General features: G+C 40.8%; 1 protein-coding gene across 1 annotated transcript in view; it reads right to left on the reverse strand.

Annotated features, from left to right (window-relative positions):
- Nucleotides 1-290: 290 nt before the first annotated feature.
- Nucleotides 291-20,210, reverse strand: part of MTARC2 (mitochondrial amidoxime reducing component 2) — a 43,874-nt gene continuing 23,954 nt past the window's right edge. The window contains exons 6-8 of the transcript XR_006289822.1: nucleotides 7,231-7,293; nucleotides 3,950-4,086; nucleotides 291-3,351 (exon numbers count right to left, since the gene is read on the reverse strand). The gene's annotated coding sequence lies outside the window, so the exon portion shown is untranslated. The remainder of the gene's footprint in view (nucleotides 3,352-3,949; nucleotides 4,087-7,230; nucleotides 7,294-20,210) is intronic.

The raw sequence follows: 20,210 nt of genomic DNA on the forward strand, positions 1-20,210 counted from the left end.
ACCATTACAGCTTTGGTCTTGGCAACTATGTCCACGGAAGAATCTCCAAGAAACAATCATCATTTCTCCAATGTTATGGCATTAGGACGACAGGAATGGTTCACAAATGAGTCATGTGGGCCCAGAAACGCAGTAGCTATGTGAAAGCTGAGCGATCAATTACTCATTTGTTTACCGAGAGCTTTCCTAACTGACATTAACCAGACCTTCTTGAAAAGAAGAGCTTTACAGCTGTCCTTGGGTGTCCCATGAGCCTGCGCTCAGAGACTAAAAAGATTGCTTGATTTTTCTGGAAGTAATCTGGTATTTTTATTGAAATAAACAACAACATATGGACAAATTTACCGAGCTCAACCTGAGACCTAGCAGGTGTAAAAATATCAGAGAACCATCACTGCGTGGGGGTGGAGATGGGGCCGGGAAGAGGGAGAGAGACTAAAAGCCAGCACACAAAAAAGTTCATTTCAATAGAACAATAAACCATAAACAACACACAGGCGCTGCAATGTATGCAAGTGTGAAACTTTATGAACTCTTTGAACTCAAAGGATTACCTGTGTGCAGTTACTCACATGCTTAAGGCCAGGTCTACACTACAAACTTACAAAGGTACAACTACGGCACTCAAGGCTGTGAAAAATCCACACCCCTGAGCCACACAGTTATACCGACCTAACCCACAGTATAGACAGTGCTGTGCCGATGGGAGAGCTTCTTCCGTTGACATAGCTATCGCCTTTTATGGACATGGATTAACTACTCCCATGGGAGAAGCTCTCCTGTCGACATAGTAGCAGTTTCACTGAAGTGCCACAGCGGTGCATCTGTACAGCATTTTAAGTGTAGACTTGCCCCAAGTGCAGGGCCAGGGCTTAAACTGATTTTTAAATTTTATTTAAAAAATAAAATTATGTTTGTCTGCAACTTTTAAGCTATATTTTCCCAACTAACTCCTCAGCATCCTATTGAAAAAGTAGCTTGCAGAGAAAAAAATTACAGCTTATTTTTCCGTTTGCTTACTTTGCATTTGACAGAACTTTGTCTATGGTCTGTGTCATTGCATTCCCTCTTGAGTCACTTTCCCCTATTTGCATGGGTCTATCAAACTACAACAGGAGAGGGGAAAACATGTTTTAAAAAATTAGGAAAATTTGATTGTAAACCCATAAGAGTTTGCAAGGCCTCAGGGGCAGATGCAGTACTTGAAACTCTTTTTAAACCCATTTCTTTGCAGTTGACTAAGATTTCAAGATGGGGTGGGGGGGTCCCGTTAAGAGTCTAAGCTAAACCTACAAATGCAAGGAAATTCACAGTTAAGGCTGAAAAAAAATTCTGGAATGCATTCCAGCTTTATTAAATGTGCTAGTGTGCACAAAATGCTTATATGATCTGCCCTTTCATGGGCACTGACAATGTAATAAGTTTACGAGTTATTTCTATGTGTCCATTATTGTTTCTAGAGTTCCAGAGATGAGCGTCACACTTTATACGTCATATTTCAGACAGGTCTTTGCCCCAAGGATTTTACAATCTAAACTGGACAAGCACAAAACCATTAAATAAGGCATGATGGTGGTAGAAAAGCGACTGCTGTTTGACTGGTGGTGGGTCTAGACCATGTAATTTCTAATATGCTGTTAATAAAAGAATGATAAACATTAACCATAAGAGAGTCTCATACAGTAAGAGACCCAGATTTGTAAAGGTATTTAGGTGTTTTGGCTCTCAGTGTTGCAATGTAAACTGATTTGGGAGCCTTATCCTGATTTTTAAAAGTGATTTAGGCACTTGGGAGCCAAAACTCCATTGACGTGGTTAAATCAAGTATGGGTAAACTGTGGGCCAATTCAGTGTTGTATGGTATATCTCCTCTTGGTCCTCATATAAGACCTGCTAATGGTTTCAGGGCCATTGCAAGTTTTCTACTGGCTTCTGCCCAGGTATCTGTTGATAAACAGCCAATGTAGCCTCTGGCCACCATTGTCTAGTGAGCTGTGCACAGAACTGAGAGAAACAGAATCCTGCATTCTTACCCTGCTTCTGACTCTTACTTTCTGTGACCTTGGTCAAGACACTTAAAACTTTCTGCCATAGTTTTCTCACTGGTAAACTGTCTACATAACGGGTAAAATTCTGGCCCTATTAAAGTGAATCTGAGTTTTGCCACTGACTTCAGCAGAGCCAGGATTTCAGACAATATGTACAGTACCTGCCTGTATCATGACGGCGTTGTAATGATTAATGTTTTTATATTTCATTCTGTGGATCATTGTAGAAACTGCAGAGCAAGATAGGGAGAAGAGAAGGGAACGAATAATGTAAGCAGCAAAGGTGAACAAGATGAGAAAAAGAGGAAGCAAATAAGAGAGAAGGCACATTTGAGAAGACAGATTAGTATGGGAAAGAGGCAGGGGTTGAACGAATATACCTCTACCCTGATATAACACTGTCCTCGGGAGCCAAAAAATCTTACCGCGTTATAGGTGAAACCGTGTTATATTGAACTTGCTTTGATCCACCGGAGCGCACAGCCACACCCCCCCGGAGAGCTGCTTTACCGCGTTATATCCGAATTTGTGTTATATAGGGTCGCGTTATATGGGGGTAGAGGTATAGTAGGGAAAGGGAAAGAATGCATGGAAAAGAGAAGATCATGGCTCTTTATATCACAGAACAGTAAATTTAGCTGCTATTAGTCCTTATTCTACAGGATTCTCTGTTGCAGCATAATTTCTCAGGGATGAATTCTCCTATTTTCCAAGCTATAATTAGATGGAAAAGAAAGCAAAACCATTCCAATCCTCTCATTGTCAAGAAATTATACGCCAAATAAAGTTTTTGGTTATACTGGGCTTCAAGAAAAAGTCCAGTAAGACAAAGTTGTCATACTCCTTCTGCCTCTTGACTTCCCCAACGATGTGATTTTTAAATATATTTTTGTATTCATTTTAGGTGTATTTTTCATTACATATCTGTCATGGAGATTGGATTACTGCTGGAAGGCAAAATTCAGGATTAAGCATTAACACATTGGCTGGTAGCATGATCTGAGCATGTTTTGGCAACGCGTTGGGTCAAACTGCGAATAATATGTTTTTCAAAGGCCTGTGCAATGCAAAATCCAAAAGAGACTGACAGTGATTTTAGAAACAATGATCAGAGAATAATTATTTGCAGACAAATAAAAGGGTAAATTTCTCTGTTAAGAGGTATCTTCCATCATTCGATTATCTTGTACACAGGATCTCCAACCTGAAGTATTTCAATTTTATCAGTGCCAAAAAGACTCCTGAACAGTGGGGCTGATTCGTAGATGTTGTGCTTCAGCGTGGGATCACACATCCAATACCTACAGAGAGGGGAAAGGATCAGCATTAGTCGCTTATGGCAAAACAAACGCTGCTGCTTTAAAAGCACAGTTTGAAAAGAGCATTTTCTTCATGTTAAGAAAGAGGATAAAATGCAGTGGCATCATACAAGTGTTTGTAGTGCCTGTCTGCATTTCTGCTTGGAGCTACTTCACTTTACCTTTCGGGTGGTAGCAGATGACAATCTGCAGCATTTAAAGTTCAGTGAAACTTGTTTTTAAAGACCACTCAAAGGAATGACTAACACTGGTTGCTTAATGGAGGTGGGCATGCAAAGACCGGGGAAGTACGTATGGGGATAATCTCCTATGAGACTGTTTAGTACGTTTTATCTCTTTCACATATTTCACTGTGTACTTTTCTTCAGGTTACAAGTAAACTGAAGTGCTTTGTAAAAATAAATATATAAATATAAATACTTACATTCTTAAATAATTAAAGGCCTGGATCAGTTCCCATTGAAATCAATGGCAAAACTTCCATTGACTTAAGTGACTTAAGTCAAACTTCCACTGATTTATGGGAACATAATGAAACAAACTGGCAGATAAATTACAAACAGCAAATAATACCACCTAGCTTTTATATAGCACTTGTCATCATAGATCTCAGAGTGCTTTACAAAGGAGGTCAGTACCATTATCCACATTTTATGGGGGATGGTGAGGTTTCCCCCTATCCCTCTGAGAAAATCCAAGTTCAGAGTCCTCTGGTTTTCCTATAAGAGTTACAGACATCATAAACATGTAAATAGTGTAAGGAGCAAAGCTCCCTGAAATGTTCAGGCATGTGTGACATCAACTCATGTGATAGAATCTTGAACTCAGGATCTGTCAAGTGGATAAGAGAAACTATTTTCAAATGTGGTTTTAAAGTGTATTTGTACTTCATTAATGATTTAGGATCTTAACATTTGTATTTATTTAAAAAGCAGCAGCATTGTCAAACAGCTGACAAAAAGAATAAAATGCAGCTTCACTGCATGGACATCTGGAAAACCACAGCGGTAGGGAAATTGTTTTCTGACAACCATTTACCTAGCCCAGATTTAGGATCCAATGCTGCCAAGTGTTAAAGTCTCTCCAGCCAGGAGTGGAGGGCACTCCGCACCAGCTGAATCAGCCCTTTGGGAGATCATAGAGGTCGGACCTTCTCTCACCCAAATTTTTGACTCCATCTCCTCGAAGTTTTTGCTTCATTATATTTATGATAGTTTAAAATTGCAGTAAAATACTAAGCACTGACTTTGCTGTGCTCTGTTGCAAAGCTTTACAGAGCATTAGCCACAGTGAGTTTAGATCGATGTAATTGTGTAATAGTTCAGTGTAGAGAAAGGTAACCGGATAGATTACAATTAGGCCTACTTTTCTTATTATTATTATTTGCCTTATTATTAGGCCCACTTTTCTACTTTGGAGATGTACTACTGCTTTCCAGTTTACCAAAACAGATAAAAAAGCAGGGAAAATTGAAGTCAATAGAGTTTTGTCAGAATAAAAAAATTCAGAATTGGACAGGATTCTGTTTATTAGTGTTAAACAACTTTACATACATCTCTCACTCTCATTTGTGTGTAGGTAAATAATGTATAATTAAGACAAAGTGTATGTGTGTATATATAAATACACATTTTGTCTTAAGTAATAAGGTCAGGAAAGCTAACCTGGAACACTAAAAAGTTCACAGAAAACTCAGAGGTCCGAAAAGAAAGTCACTAAGCTTAAAATTGAAAGCAGTTGTAGGGCCTTTACCCAATGAGATAGTGTAGAAAAGGATAGAGTAAGTCAGTAGATGATCTGAAAGCAAAAAAAGCGAGCTGAGATCACAGGCCAAATCCTGTTTGCCGTATTCAAGTGAGATGGCTCTTTATTTCCAGGTGTTGCTGCCGTCAGACATTGTACATATGGCTTGGTAGGGATTATCCACCATCACCTCTAACATCCCTAAGATGATAAGTACAAGGCCAGTAATTCAGGCAGAATATATTTAAATAAGGAGCTGCTGAAATATGGAATGTGTAAGTGAACCACAAAAAGCAGCAACTGAAATAAAGAATGAATCCATTTAAAAACATTTTTAGGGAACACTATGAGACTAAATTGTACCGTACTGTGCTGTGGGTTTTGACAGGCATAAATGAAAACTAGGAAGAAACCACAGAGGTTTGTACTGTACTGTGAATATATAAAGTACTACATAAATACTCAAGGATTATTTTCATTGTGACCACAGATGGAATTTGTCCCAGGTCTTCAAAAAGTAAAAGGCTAGTTCAATTGCCATCTCGATTACTTGGCCCTTTTATTACATGGTTTGAAAATATTCTCCTTGCAGAGTTTTAAATACAGCCCATTCCAGCAGATGAAGGGTTTTTTGTTTGCTTTTAACTACTTAAAATAAAAAATCTAATTTACAAGGTTGAATTATGTTGGGGACAAATTGCAAATGCCTTTAAAATAACTGCCCTTTGCAATAAGCATATGCATATACTTTATTTAGGCCTCAATTCATGAAAGCAACCCTATCTGGAAAAGCATTTCAACACAGTCTTTCATGAATGGGGCCTTAATATTTATATTACAATAGTCCCCATAGGCCCTAATCAGGACCAGGACTCCATTGTGCTAGGCACTGTACAAACACATGTAAAGACAGAGGGTGTGTCTACACAGCAAAGAAAAATCCATGGCTGGCTCATGCCAGGTGACTGGGGCTCACGGGGTTCAGGCTCCAGGGCTGTTTCATTGCTGTGTAAACTTCCAGGCTCGGGCTAGAGCCTGGGCTCTAGGATCCTATGAGGTGGGAGGGTCCCAGAACTCGGATTCCAGCCCAAGCCAGAAGTTTACACAGCAGTGAAATAGCCCCACAGCCCAAGCCCCGTGAGCTTGAGTTGGCTGGCATGGGCCAGTCCCAGGCTTTTTTTTTCTGTGTTGAAATACCCTTAGTCACTGCACCAAAGCATTCACAGTCTAAGTAGGCAAGTGCCACACAAAATATCAGAGGGAGATGGATACAATCACATGCGTTCTATATATTGTATACACACATATACACCCATCTTTAAGTTATTATAAACTGATGAAGTGTCAGCTGTACCCATAGACCCGTATACCCAGCCATCGTTAATACATTTTAATTTAATAAAACTGTACTGGACACATAACTGATTAGAATTACTTTAATATTTTAGGTTTCAGAGTAGCAGCCACGTTAGTCTGTATCCGCAAAAAGAACAAGAGTACTTGTGGCACGTTAGAGACTAACAAATTTATTTGAGCATAAGCTTTTGTGGGCTACAGCCCACTTCATCAGATGCATGCAGTGGAAAATACAGTAGGACGATTTTATATACACAGAGAACATGAAACAATGGGTGATACCATACACACTGTAACAAGAGTGATCAGGTAAGGTGAGCTATTACCAGCAGGAGAGAAAAAAACCCTTTTGTAGTGATAATCAAGGTAGGCCATTTCCAGCAGTTGACAAGAACGTGTGAGGAACAGTAGGGGGGAAAAATAAACATGGACAAATAGTTTTACTTTGTGTAATGACCCATCCACTCCCAGTCTTTATTGAAGCCTAATTTAATGGTGTCCAGCTTGCAAATTAATTTCAATTCAGCAGTTTCTCATTGGAATCTGTTTTTGAAGTTTTCTTGTTGTAATATTGCGACTTTTAGGTCTGTAATCGAGTGACCAGAGAGATTGAAGTGTTCTCCGACTGGTTTTTGAATGTTATAATTCTTGATCTCTGATTTATGTCCGTTTATTCTTTTACGTAGAGACTGTCCAGTTTGGTCAATGTACACGGCAGAGGGGCATTGCTGGCACATAATGGCATATATTAATATTTTAGCTACCTCTCCAGTAGCTCCTTCCTGTCCATGATCCTAGTGTCTGGGTCAACAGTTGTTAAAATACACCTGCAATAGCAAACATTAAGCATAAAATATGCAAACAGCCGATTATTCTCCTTGTATAATAATGCAGACTTACCTGCCATAAGCCATCACCTCTTTCATTTCCACATCACCGGTTAGGCTCCCATCTCAGGTATCCTCAGTAAATTAAGCACTGTATATTTAGCTTGACATTCACAAGCACTTCTCAAAATGTCCTGGATGCCATGGGGAAGTCTCTTAGGCTCCCCATAACTGCTTGTATGCAAGGGACCAGATCCACAGGGAAAGCCCCAGTGGTCCCATGCAGAGGAAGTGTGATGCTGTATAAGTATGACTAGGTACACTAATAGAGTCACCCTTGTTACAAAGTTGCAATCAATCTTACACCAAGTATGTCACATAAGGTATCAACAGAAAAGTTATAAATTGCTAAGTATGATAGTCCTGTTTATGCGTGTATCATCTTTGTGTCTGAAGTTATGAATACTGGCTACATATTTGTAACAAACAAGTGTTGTGTTTGCGACACCCCTCAGATACAGTTACATCAGGGCTAGACAGCTATGGGATGATGGCCCATTAAGGATACTCCAATCTTACATTGGGCCATTAAAGAAATTCATCATGCCCAGTAAGCCTTTCCTGTGGATGCCTCAGACAGCATGGGGGAATGGCCACCCCTGCGAGTCAGCAAAGTATGTGAGGACATGTGACCTAAGACTCCATCTTTTACTGGTAACTTTCCATGCTCATGTGACCCTGGACTCCATCTTGGGCCAGTATCTTTTCATGTACCTGCGCTGGGCTATTAAATTGCAAACTGTGACATCACTGCTTTGTTTTCATTCCTGCTTCACATCTCTGGACTGGATTTGTAATAAGGAAACTTTAAACAGGAAACTGAATGACCCCCCCCCCCCAATCTGTTTGGGTGAATCCAGAGAGATTTTTTACAAACTAGCAGATTTACATTACCGCTAAGATCCTGACCTGCAGTCTCTGAAAATCACTTGTAATGTACATGAGTCCTTAACTATTTATAACTCTCTTCTTTTTCTTCTTCTATTAGTAAACTTTTAGTTTATAGTTATGGAAGGATTGACTCTAAGCATGATTTTGGGGTAAGATCTGAGTTATATATTGACCCAGTTAACTGGCTGGTCCCTTGGGATCAGAAGAACTTACTGTATGATTAATCTGGTTTTCAGTAACCTCTCATCATAGATTTTGGTTGTCTGGATGGTGAGCCAGGGCTAGAATAGCTAAGGGGACTGTGTTTTTGACTTCTCATTAAGCAGTGTGGTGATACAGAAGTTCACTTTTGTTACTGGCGTGGTGATCTCTAATGACAGAATAAACACCAGTTTGGGGTGTATCTGCCCTGTTTCACACAGTCTGTCCTGAATTTGGTATTCTCAGCTGTGACCCACCTTAGGCACGGTGACAGTGAGAAAGAGACAAGATGCTCCCCATTCCCTCACACTTAGACATTTTTCCTCTTCTGCAAAACATCCACATGAGCACTGCGCTGCATAGAAAGACTCCAGAAAGGAACAGAATTAACTGACATGCTCCCTAGTGCACATACCCCTCAAACTACAAACTAGCTGCAGGAAAACAGGTGGAGAATTAATGCTCTCTAAGCCACTGTTAAATCCAGTCACAGAGCAGATCTGGGGGGAGCCAGCCAACGGTGGTATCAGGAATGGGGGAGGAGCTTTGGACCTGTATGGGGCAGGGAGTCCCTTTGCACAAACAACTGGATGCTGCAGGGTTGGGAGCCTAGATCCACATTTCCAGCAATGATAATATTTAGCTAGTACTTTCATCTGCGGCTCTCAAATGCCTTATAAAGGTGGGGGCAGTATCCCTATTTTACACATGGAGAAACGAAGGTCCTGAGGCAAGGCCTAAACTAGGAAAAAAGTTGTGTTAACTAACATGTTAAAATCCTTGTGTAGAGAAGACAAGCTGCAGTTTTATAGTGAGTTAGCTGGTTAGGTAAATCTTCACATGAAGCCTTGGGTTTACTTGACGACCACCTAAGATGTTTAAAATTCACCTCTCTCCCCCTTGTCTCCTTTCATCTACTCCACTGAAGACAAGGTCAGGAAGTAACTTAAATTACTTGCTTGAAGGTCACTGAACAAGACAATGGAAGAGAGGGAATTGAAACAAAGTCTCCAGTTTCATAGTCCTGTGCCTTACTCCATGACCCAACATGACTGTGAAGTTTGGACATTAGTTTATTCTCCTACTCCTGCTTTTGTACTGGAGAGTCTCATACACACCTTAGCCTCTGTGCCTTTATCAAATCACTTAACATGTGTTTCACTTTGCTCATCGGTAAAATAGAGTCAATACTTACCTGTCACCACTATAAGGTTAAATTAATGTGTTTGAACTGCACAAAGAGCTCCAGATGGAAGCCACAATGGTAATTCCTCTTACAAAATAATAGTCATATTTCAGACTAGTTTTCCTGCTCTTCCAAAGAGCTATAAACAGATACTTGAGTATATTTTTCATAAGCCTGTTCCCCCTGAATGTATTACAGAGAGAAAATCCATTAATTTCTCCCAACTGTCTACTCCTAATCACAGTACATCATGCATGAAACTCATCTGAGTTTAGTGTGATGCCAGGAGTGCTTCACACCCACTTCACCACAGGATGGCAATGTGGTCCCTCAAAATGTGTTACAGCATCGGAGAGTAAAAGTTACTGCACTCAAACACTTCACACCTCATATGTTTTAGCCTAGTTACCTGTTCATAAGTGGTGTTCCAAAAACATCAGTGAAAAAAGTTAAGGTCTCATCTGTAATGCTGCATTCACACAACAGAGTCAGGAAAATCAAGGTTATAGCAGCAGCAGTAGCTAGCTCTCTCTCACACACAAAGTAGATACTATTCTAGATCTGTATATGCCATTCAGTTTATGATTTGCTACATAAACATGCAATGTGACAGTACCCGTTGCAGTGAAAATTTTGATTAAGTCTGATTATTGGTTCTCGATCATAATGCTAACAGTTTTTGCATAACATTTCATGGAATTTTGACTTTTAAAAGAGAAAAAAGCAAGTAGTTACATCTTGCAACCATAAGATAAAAAAGCTAAGCCTTTTCCACTAGAGGGCAAAAATACATCTGAATAATTTTTTTAACACTTGAAGAAAACTCATTTCGCACCAGCTCCAATAACTCAGTGAGATGCACAGAATTATACTAAAACTATTCACCGTCAGGCTGAGAATAAATATGAGAGACTGCAGTGCAAAGAACATTTTCAAGAAGTTATGTACCTGAAAACAGAAGCTTACCATAAAAGTGCCATGTCACCCATAAACAAAACATTGCTACCCAACATTACAACACGCACTTCACATTTCACTTGGCGTGTATTAGCTGGGTAGTATATGTAAATGTCATTAAAGACCACAAATAAATGATTTTATGTGGCTTGAATTATGAGCTGCTCATTGAAAATATTTTCACTAGTGACAGTTTAGTCTCATCCACATTCTTTCACCTTAGAAAGACTCTCCTGGAGAGACCTGCTTATTAAAAAAAAAAATGTTTAATTCATCTCAGCTCCTATTGTCACACTTATGTAAACCTCATGGGTCTGCACAATTAGGCCGTTCCCAATAGATTTCCAGCACATCTGACAGTTTGTCCACATTTCCAGTTCCTGTTCCCAACAGAACTCACAGATGCTATTTTATAACAGGTAGGCAGGTGATGAGTTGCAATTATTACTATGGATTGGAGGATAACTAATGTGATGCCAATTTTTTAAAAAGGCTCCAGAGGCGATCCTGGCAATTACAGGCCAGTAAGCCTAATTTCAGTACCAGGCAAATTGGTTGAAACTATAGCAAAGAACAGAATTATCAGACATATGAATGAATGTGATTTGCTGGGAAAGAGTCAACACAGCTTTTGTAAAAGGAAATCATGCTTTACCAGTCTCTTAGAATTCTCTGAGGGGGTCAATAAACATGTGGACAAGGGTGAGCCAATTGATATAGTGCACTTGGACTTTCAGAAAGCATTTGACAAGGTCCCTCACCAAAGGCTCTTCAACAAAGTAAGCTGTCACGGGATAAGAGTGAAGGTTCTCTCAGGGATCAATAACTGATTAAAAGACAGGAAACAAAGGGTAGGGATAAACGGTCAGTTCTAAGACTGGAGAAAGGTAAATAGTGGTGTCCTCCAGAGATCTGTCCTGGGACCAGTGCTGTTCAACATATTTATAACTCATCTGGAAAAGGGGGTAAACAGTGAGGTGCCAAATTTGCAAATAACACAATTACTCAAGATAGTTAAGGCCAATGCAAACTGCAAAGAGTTACAAAGACATCTCACAGGACTGGGCAACAAAGTGGCAGATAAAATTCAATGCTGATAAATGCAGAGTAATGCACATTGGAAAACATAATCCCAACTATACATACAAAATGATGGGATCTAAATGAGCTGTTACCACTCAAGAAAGAAAGCTTGGAGCCATTCTGGATAGTTCTCTGAAAACATCTGCTCTATATGCAGCAGCAGTCAAAAAACCGAACAGAATGCTGGGAATCTTTAGGAAAGGGATGCACAAAGACAGAAAATATCCTATTGCCTCTATATAAATCCACAGTACGCCCACACCTGGAATACTGCATTCAGTTCTGGTCACCCCACCTTACAAAAGATTTATTAGAACTGGAAAAGGTTCAGAGAAGGGCAACAAAAATGATAAAGGGTATTGAACAGCTTCCATATGAGAGATTTAAAAGACTGGGACTTTTCTGATTGAAAAAGAGATGACTAAGGGGGGATATGATGAGGTCTGTAAAATCATGACTGGCATGCAGAAAGTGAATAAGGAAGTGTTATTTACTTCTTCACATAACACAAGAACCAAGGGTCACGCAAATGAAATTGATAGGCAGCATATTTAAAACAAACAAGAGGAAGTGCTTCTTCACACAGTGCGCAGTCCACCTGCGGAACTCTTTGCCAGGGGATGTTGTGAAGGCCAAAACTATAACTTGGTTAAAAAAGAACTAGATAAGTTCACAAAGGATAGGTCCATCAATGGCTATTAGCCAAGATGGTCACAGATGCAACCTCATGCTCCAAGTGTCCCTAGCCTATGACTACCAGAAGCTGGGAGTGGACAACTGGAGATAGATCACTTGATGATTGTCCTGTTTTGTTCATTCCCTCTGAAGTACTTGACATTGGCCACTGTCAGAAGACAGGATACTGGGCTAGATAGACCATTGGTCTGGCCCCGTGTGGCCATTCTTATGTGTTCTTACTGGCTTATTACACCTATGAACTGTGCACACAGCTAGCCTGTGCTAAAACATCCTATTAGTATTATCACCCTATACTCCCCTTCCCCCTTGCTTGTTTGTTTCACCCACCTAATACATCTTCTCTTTTAGACTGCAAGCTCTTTGGGGTAAGGACTGTCTTTTACTGTGTGTACAGTGCCTAGCACAAAGATGCCCCAACCTGGTTCAGACCACTAGGTGCAATCATAGGTGCCAACTTCCTCTCTACCCAGCGAGTGCTCAACCCCACCTCAGCCCCCAGGCCCTGCACTCACTCCACCCCTTTCCCCAAGCCCCCCACCTCCACTCTTCCCCCACCCTGCCTCTTCTTGCCCCCCTCCTCTGACCACACCCTGTCCCTGCTCCTCCCCCTCCCTCTCAGTGCCTCCTGCATGCCGCAGAACAGCTGACTGCAGCGGGCGGGAGGGCTGGGAGGGAGGGGGAGGAGCTGATCAGTAGGGCCACTGGCGAGGGAGAATTGCTGGGGCGGGGTGGCTCGTCTGGTATACCAAGGCTGGAGCACCCACAGAGTCGGCACCTATGGGTGCAGCTGAAACGAAAACAATGATGCACAAAACTGAAATGATGAGGGGGAAAGTGACTTTTTATTCTAGCCTTGGAAAAGGTTTGATTCAGGTTTTAGAGGGGATCTGCGTCAATTATTTACCTCTTGGCACTGACGGTTGACAAAAATGTACTGCACTGTTGGCGAAGTTTGAACTCCTGGCACCAAAGGGATTACAGATCAATGCAGTCACCTTCAACCAATGCATTAAGGTTGGAATAATACTCGGATATATGCTGTTTCTATTTTGCACACCTCCCCCTCACTGTATCATCTTCCAGAGGCAAATAATTGGGGTGTAGTTATGGAACAACTGGATGCTGGACGGATCAAAAACATCCATGTTAGTACAGATGCATTTTACGTACAGCACAGTTTACAAAACTGGAAAATCCTGACTCATCCTGATGCAGGCCACCCGAGAGATTATTTAATAATGATGATTAGAAAAAGATTTGCTGCATTCGTAAGGCCAAAGTAGGCTACCTCATCCTTTCAGAAACGCCAGAGCAGAACCTTTTGCAGAGAGTATTTTCTAGTCATAGATAGTAAAAACCAGATTAGAGCACACCCACCATAGCTAGTTATTCAAATTGACATATGGCTGTTTTTAGCTAAACTACATTTACTACTCTCTTTATTGGAGGACACCATCAGCATGGAAGTACAATAATTCGGAGGTCTTCTTTTGAATATGGCATTAAATGTTGCTTGAGTTTTATGGTGGTATATATTGTGCCTCTACTACAGGGTTTTGGTGGGGGGCTTGGCGGGGGAGGGGAGATGAGAGATGGACATTTAAGAACGAAGTGCAAACTCAACCTTCTCGCAATACAGATGCAAACCAAGCAAACCCCGGCACTATAGCCGTGGCACTAGACCAGGGCGGGTCGCAACCCAAAACTGGGTCTTCAGCATATGTCAAAGGGTCACGTGGGAGACCTGTAGGGTGGGGGTTGGGTCCTGCCCCCGAGTGTGTGTTGAAGGTCCAGGGGGGATTGGAGAGCCCACCCCACATTCAGCAATGGCTCCTGGGTCTCCAGTCCCTCAGGGCTGGCTGGGCTCGGCTCCCTGTCCCCACTGTAGGTATTGCAACCTGGTGCACGGGATCATGGCACCGCACAGGTTTGGCCCAGTCAGCTCTCTGTCATGATGATCAGGGGAATCCAGGTCAAATTTGAGTGAGTGGGGGTGCTGCGATACCATGCACCCAGTCCCCATGCCCTGGCTGGTGACCCCCACCCCCACTGGGAGCCTGGGCCAAACTTGAGTGGTGCTATAAACCTGGAGGTCACAATGCCTGGAGAGGGGGGGGAGCTGAACCCAGCCAGCCTCATGGCACAGGAGCCGCAGGAGCCTCTGCTGTGATACACATGGCACACTTATTTAGTACTTATTACATTACTGTGTATATTATATATCGTGGGTAAGAAATATTTAGTAAACCAGATGGTTTTTGCACTAAAGCTATGTACTAGGTTGCAACAAGCCATCAAGGTTTACAAATGGGTTCCCTGCACCGAGAAAAGTTGGGAACCACTGTATTAGAAAACCATCAAATAGAACTTGTACTTATCTATCACATGACTGTCTCCTCCAGCCCCGCAAACATACAGAAATTTTACCATGAATCTATAGTAGCTATACTGTACCTCTCCTTTCCCCCCAAAGACCAAAGCCATAATATATAGCAACTTGTTTGCAACCCAAAATGTGTGTTTTATCCTGGACTATTAATTGAATGAATAACAATGAAGTTTATTTATCCACAAAGCCTAACACCTCTCACACATTCACAGCATGCTTTCCAAGGTGAGCTTTAGATATTTTATCCCAATACTTTAGGAAAGAAGTTATTGAAGAACAAACCCAAGCCTAACGGGATCGAATATTAAAGTATTTTCTTTACCTCTGTATAAGCTCTGCAACCCAGAATATTTGGCCTAAAATTGCACATCTATTTTCTTCTCCAGCCTGGTGTTTAGATCTTCCATGGAAATGTCTGAGATTATCAAGGCTGGACCACAGTCAGGGTAGGCAATCTGTCCAAAGGAATGGAGAAAACCCCCCAAAATATACATCAAAAATCATACTCCCCAATCACCTTTAGAATATTAATGTTCCAAAATATATTAAAACATGATGTTGCGTGATCGTGACTTCCATTCTTAGATGTTAAAAGACAACAATCCAATTGCAATTAAAATATAGGATTCATAATAATTACACTAAATATTTTTTTAAATAGTATCTAACCCCTTTGCTCCTGATCTTTTCTACACCACCACCAACTAATTCCTTAACTCAGCCTTCAGTCCACTCACTTACCATGTAAAAAGAATGAGGAGGGGTGAAAAACAGAACAAAATAACAAACAACAAAAAAAATGAGATTAAAAAAAACCTGATTATCACAAGGAAAACTGATTGTCTAATCTTATCAATTGATCTAAAAGGAGGCTCAATCTTACTTGATGTCTTTGGTGCCATATGAAACTCAAAACGTACCAATCGATATGGTTCGCTGTTCAAGAAGGTGAGTCACCAAGCTACCGCATCACCACATTCCCTGCCTTGCATATCGAGTGCAAACACCTTGCAGCAGATTACAAAAGAAAAAAACCCAAACCATGTGGATTCAGTTTGAAAGTGAACTGTTTCGATTTATTTTACCCCCAAGACACCACTGTTCAGAATGAAATGTTGCAAATGTATTTTAAAGAAGCAAGAGGAAAATTCCCTTAACTAGGTAAACACTCTTAATGTCCTGAAAGCACATTGTTTAATGTCAACATTTCTAACATTGCTTCTGGATCCACTAATACAGTGGACCAGATCCTTCGATCCAAAGGAGCCGTGATTGGCAGAAGACAGATAGGGGCCACAAAGATTCTTTTATGCCTCCTTTTCACATACAACTGCCTATTCTAGTTCCCTACCAAATTATCGCCGCCTCAAAGCCATACACCGCCTGCGGATTCTTCCATGCAGGGAGAATCCTCAAAGAGCGGATTAAGCCAGCCAGATGGCTGCTTTGCATTGTTATTTTTCATGGCCATATCCTGCCATCAGAGTTTAAGCTGAAGCCCCAGTGAAAACAAAAAAGAGTTTTTACTGAAGCTCAATGATACATTATGGCTCTTTATTTTAAAACATTGTTACATTAGAAGTCAATGGTACATGAGAAATTTATGCTAAAGTTACATTCATCAATACATGCCCGGTTAATACATTATCCAGTTAGACAAAACCATAAACCCTTTTGGAAATGCTATCTTTCCACTGTAGATTCCCACATCATCAGAGGCAGGTTTCGTTTGTCAGCCAGTCCTCCCTGCAAAGGGTGCATGCAGGAGGCAGGAGAAAGTTTCACTCGCAGAGATTCCACTGTAATTCAACAGCTAAAGCAAACAGCCATGTGTAAATGGTTCTGAACTCAGCACACCTGTTGAATGGCATTGCAAGCAGGGTTCTGGAACAATTCGAGTGCTGGGAGCCATTGAACTGAGCTATAAACCCTGTATGCAATGGGGACCACTTCAAGCGGGGGTGCAGAAGCACCCCTAGTTCCAGCACCTATGTCTGCAAGCACTAAGGATTAAGCCTGCCTGCCCTCTTTTCAGAACTCTTATTTTTCCGTACATTTTTCAGTCTCTGAGCTTTTATAATAGTGTGTGCGTGTGTGTGTTTCTTTCTCACTTCAGGCTCTCCTTCCCTGAGCACATATTTTGAGGATACCAGGTCATTAGATTTAGAAGAAAGTGCCTCAATCTGTGACCATAGCCTGACTGTGTGTAGTTTGATAGATGACCAAGACTTGGTTGTGAGAAGTACCAGCCATCCCCAATCCCCACTGAAGTCAGTGTGTTCTGCACCTCTCGGAATAGACAGGTTTTAAGGAGGGGAGGAGGTGTTGCAGACTTCTCTCTAAGGCTGTGTCTACACTGTAAGGGCTATACCACCACAGCTATGCTGCCACTGTCCCATAGAGTAGACGCAGCCTATACTGACTGAAGAGTTATTGCTGTCCATGTAGGCACATCACCCACCAGAGCAATGATAGCTAGGTCAATGGAAGCATTCTTCCGTCAACATAGCTGCACCAGGGGTTCGGTCATCATCGCTACATCAGTCAGTGAGGGAGTGGGATACATGTGTCCTTCATTTTTGCTCTTTGTTGTCTGTTCAAGGGTGGCTCTGTGCCTGTGTACCTGCTCACAAAAGAAGACGCAAATGTTGCCTATTCCCTCCACACCAATTTCCCGCTCAAGATTTAAGATGAATTACAGGCCTAGCCCTAAGTCTTGATGCAAGCAAATTTCCATTAATAAATAAATTCCACCTGTGTAGCACCTCCCATCAGAGGATCTCAAAACACCTTACAAATGTTAATTAATTTAGTCTCAACATTGCAGGGAGGTAGGGCACCATTACTATCCCATTTTTTAGTGATGAGGAAACTGAGAAACAGAGATGAAGTGACTTGCCAAAGGCCACACAGGGAATCTGTGGCAAAGCCAAGAATAGACGCTATGTTTCTGATCTCCCAATCCTGTGCCTTAATCTAACCCAGCATTCTTTCTATTGAATTTAAGGGGAGGCATGCCTGAGTAAAGACTTCAGAACTGGGGCTCACAACGACCTGACGGAAAACAATGGCATGACTATTTCCAAAGAGAATATTGGCTTTTATTTGTAAAATAAATACTTCTCCCAAAGCTACACAGATTAAATTAATCAAGTGAATCACAGCACAAGTATGTGATGGAGCTCCTTTTTGTACCTTAGGATAATTTAAACAGACACCAGAAGGCGCATGATTGTTGCATCTTTATACACATTCATTCAGCGCCACCTCCTCTTAAATCAATGCCCACTGAAATCAGGTAGTCTAATCCTGCTCCCCTTGAAGACAATGCAAAACCACCGGTGAATTTGTGTCATATATGTGTGTGTGTGTGTGTTCACACATACAAACTTGTTTTCTTTGTCTTTTATTAATCAGAGGTTGGTACTAGGTTTATACATTGAGATTACACTCATACTATACTATTTATTTAAGATTAGAGTTACAGTTATGATGCAATATACGTATGTCAATATTCCTGATAAAAGTGATATTGTTTAGTATGTAGATAAAAAATGAGGGCTGTCCCTATCTATTTTTTGCTTGCTTTTAAGTGTTTGGTTTTGTAAATGAGATGTTAGCTAAGAACACTGTTATTTAGCAAGCTTACTGGTATAAAATTATTTATTTTTAAATTCTCAAGATATAGAATGTTTTGAGGGTTGGTTGGTTTCTCTCTATCATTCCTATTTCTTTTGCGTAGGAAATGATTTAGTTGGGGATTGGTCCTGCGTTGAGCAGGGGGTTGGACTAGATGACCTCCTGAGGTCCCTTCCAACCCTGATATTCTATGATTCTATGAAAGTAAATATATATATTTAAATCGTGGCATGGACTGGACAACAGATTGTCTAATGCTTTCCACTTACGCAGTGCTCTCATCTCTGGATCTGTGAGCACTTTACTGAGGTAGGTAGGCTTTATTCAGTTAGCCAGCGATAAAACCAGATTAAGTACAGAGAGTAGAAGCAATTTCTGTAAGAGGCTCTGTGGTTTGGTGGATAACACATGGATCCACTGCCTCAGGGAGAAGAAGTCTTCTGTCACAAACTCATATATATGCAAGTCACTTACATTTTCTGCTTGTCACTTTGTCGGGATAATAGACCTGTGTACATGTCCCACACGAGAAGGGAACCCTTTGGTAGGAAATGTAAAAAGAGTCATTTTTACTAGCTCCTCGCATTTCCTTTCACTTTGAAAAGTAGACCAGACTGCTAAGGAACGAGAATATTGTGTCACCATGTGCACCCCCACCCCCACCTATTGGTCCCATTGATAAGGAATCCCATCTCATTTTCCAATAATAGTACTTTCTTAAATGTTCTCTGGTTTAAAAAAAATATCATGAAATTATGGCTGACCAGAATAAGAGAGTTGAGAGTAATGGAAAGACAAGGCCTTTATTAGATAAACAACTGAACTAAATTAGGAAAGAAGGGATTATTTAAAAAATAATCTACCCATAGATCAAATTTGTAATGTGATTATGTTGGGGAGATACAGGGTCAAAACATCAGACACTTCGCCAAAAGTATCAAAAATGGTGCCACTTTAGATTGAATGACAAAAAGTACACATTCGGTTTAATCAAAATGCATAGGATTTGTTTTAGATGGGACTCCAGTTTATTTATGAACGGTTACCACTTCTTCTTAATAAACCACATATCAACTGCTATAAATCCATTACTGGAACCACAGTCCTATTGGTCCAAATAAATAAATAAAATAAAACCCAGACCTCTATCACTTAAGCTGGAGAAGGACATTAGCTAGGGTGACCAGATATCCCATTTTTGGGGACTTTTTTCTTATATAGGTGCCTATTAGCCCCTCTACCCCGGTCCTGTTTTTTCACAGTTGCTATCTGGTCACCCTAATGTTAGCTGAATAAAGGGATCCTTCTTTCTAAGATGCAGCTAGCCAATAAAGAACTGATGAGTCACTCTCCAGTGAACAGTGGCAAAAAGTCCCACTGATACCCGTGTGAGCAGGACTGGGCTCATACTATCCACAACACTAGCTAGTTGCATCCGATGAAGTGAGCTGTAGCTCATGAAAGCTTATGCTCAAATAAACTGGTTAATCTCTAAGGTGCCACAAGTCCTCTTTTTCTTTTTGCGGATACAGACTAACATGGCTGCTACTCTGAACACTAGCTAATAACTTTTCTTAATTATAGTCTGTTTTCTTCAAATATATATGGCACACAAATCCTCAAGGCTATTTAGTGATATAGAAAACTTTACAGGGTGGGAACAAACTATTTTTGACTACAGGCAGGTTAAAGAAAAGTTAGACAAACGTCAATACTTCAAAAGTGAGGGAATTTTCAAGCCAAACGAATTTTTAGCAAAGAGGTGTTAAAATAAATAGTTACAAACTATATGTAGGGGCTCTTCTCAGTGAA

The sequence above is a fragment of the Chelonia mydas genome, chromosome 3, assembly GCF_015237465.2.
Source record: "Chelonia mydas isolate rCheMyd1 chromosome 3, rCheMyd1.pri.v2, whole genome shotgun sequence".
In the NCBI taxonomy this organism is placed as follows: Eukaryota; Metazoa; Chordata; order Testudines; family Cheloniidae; genus Chelonia; species Chelonia mydas.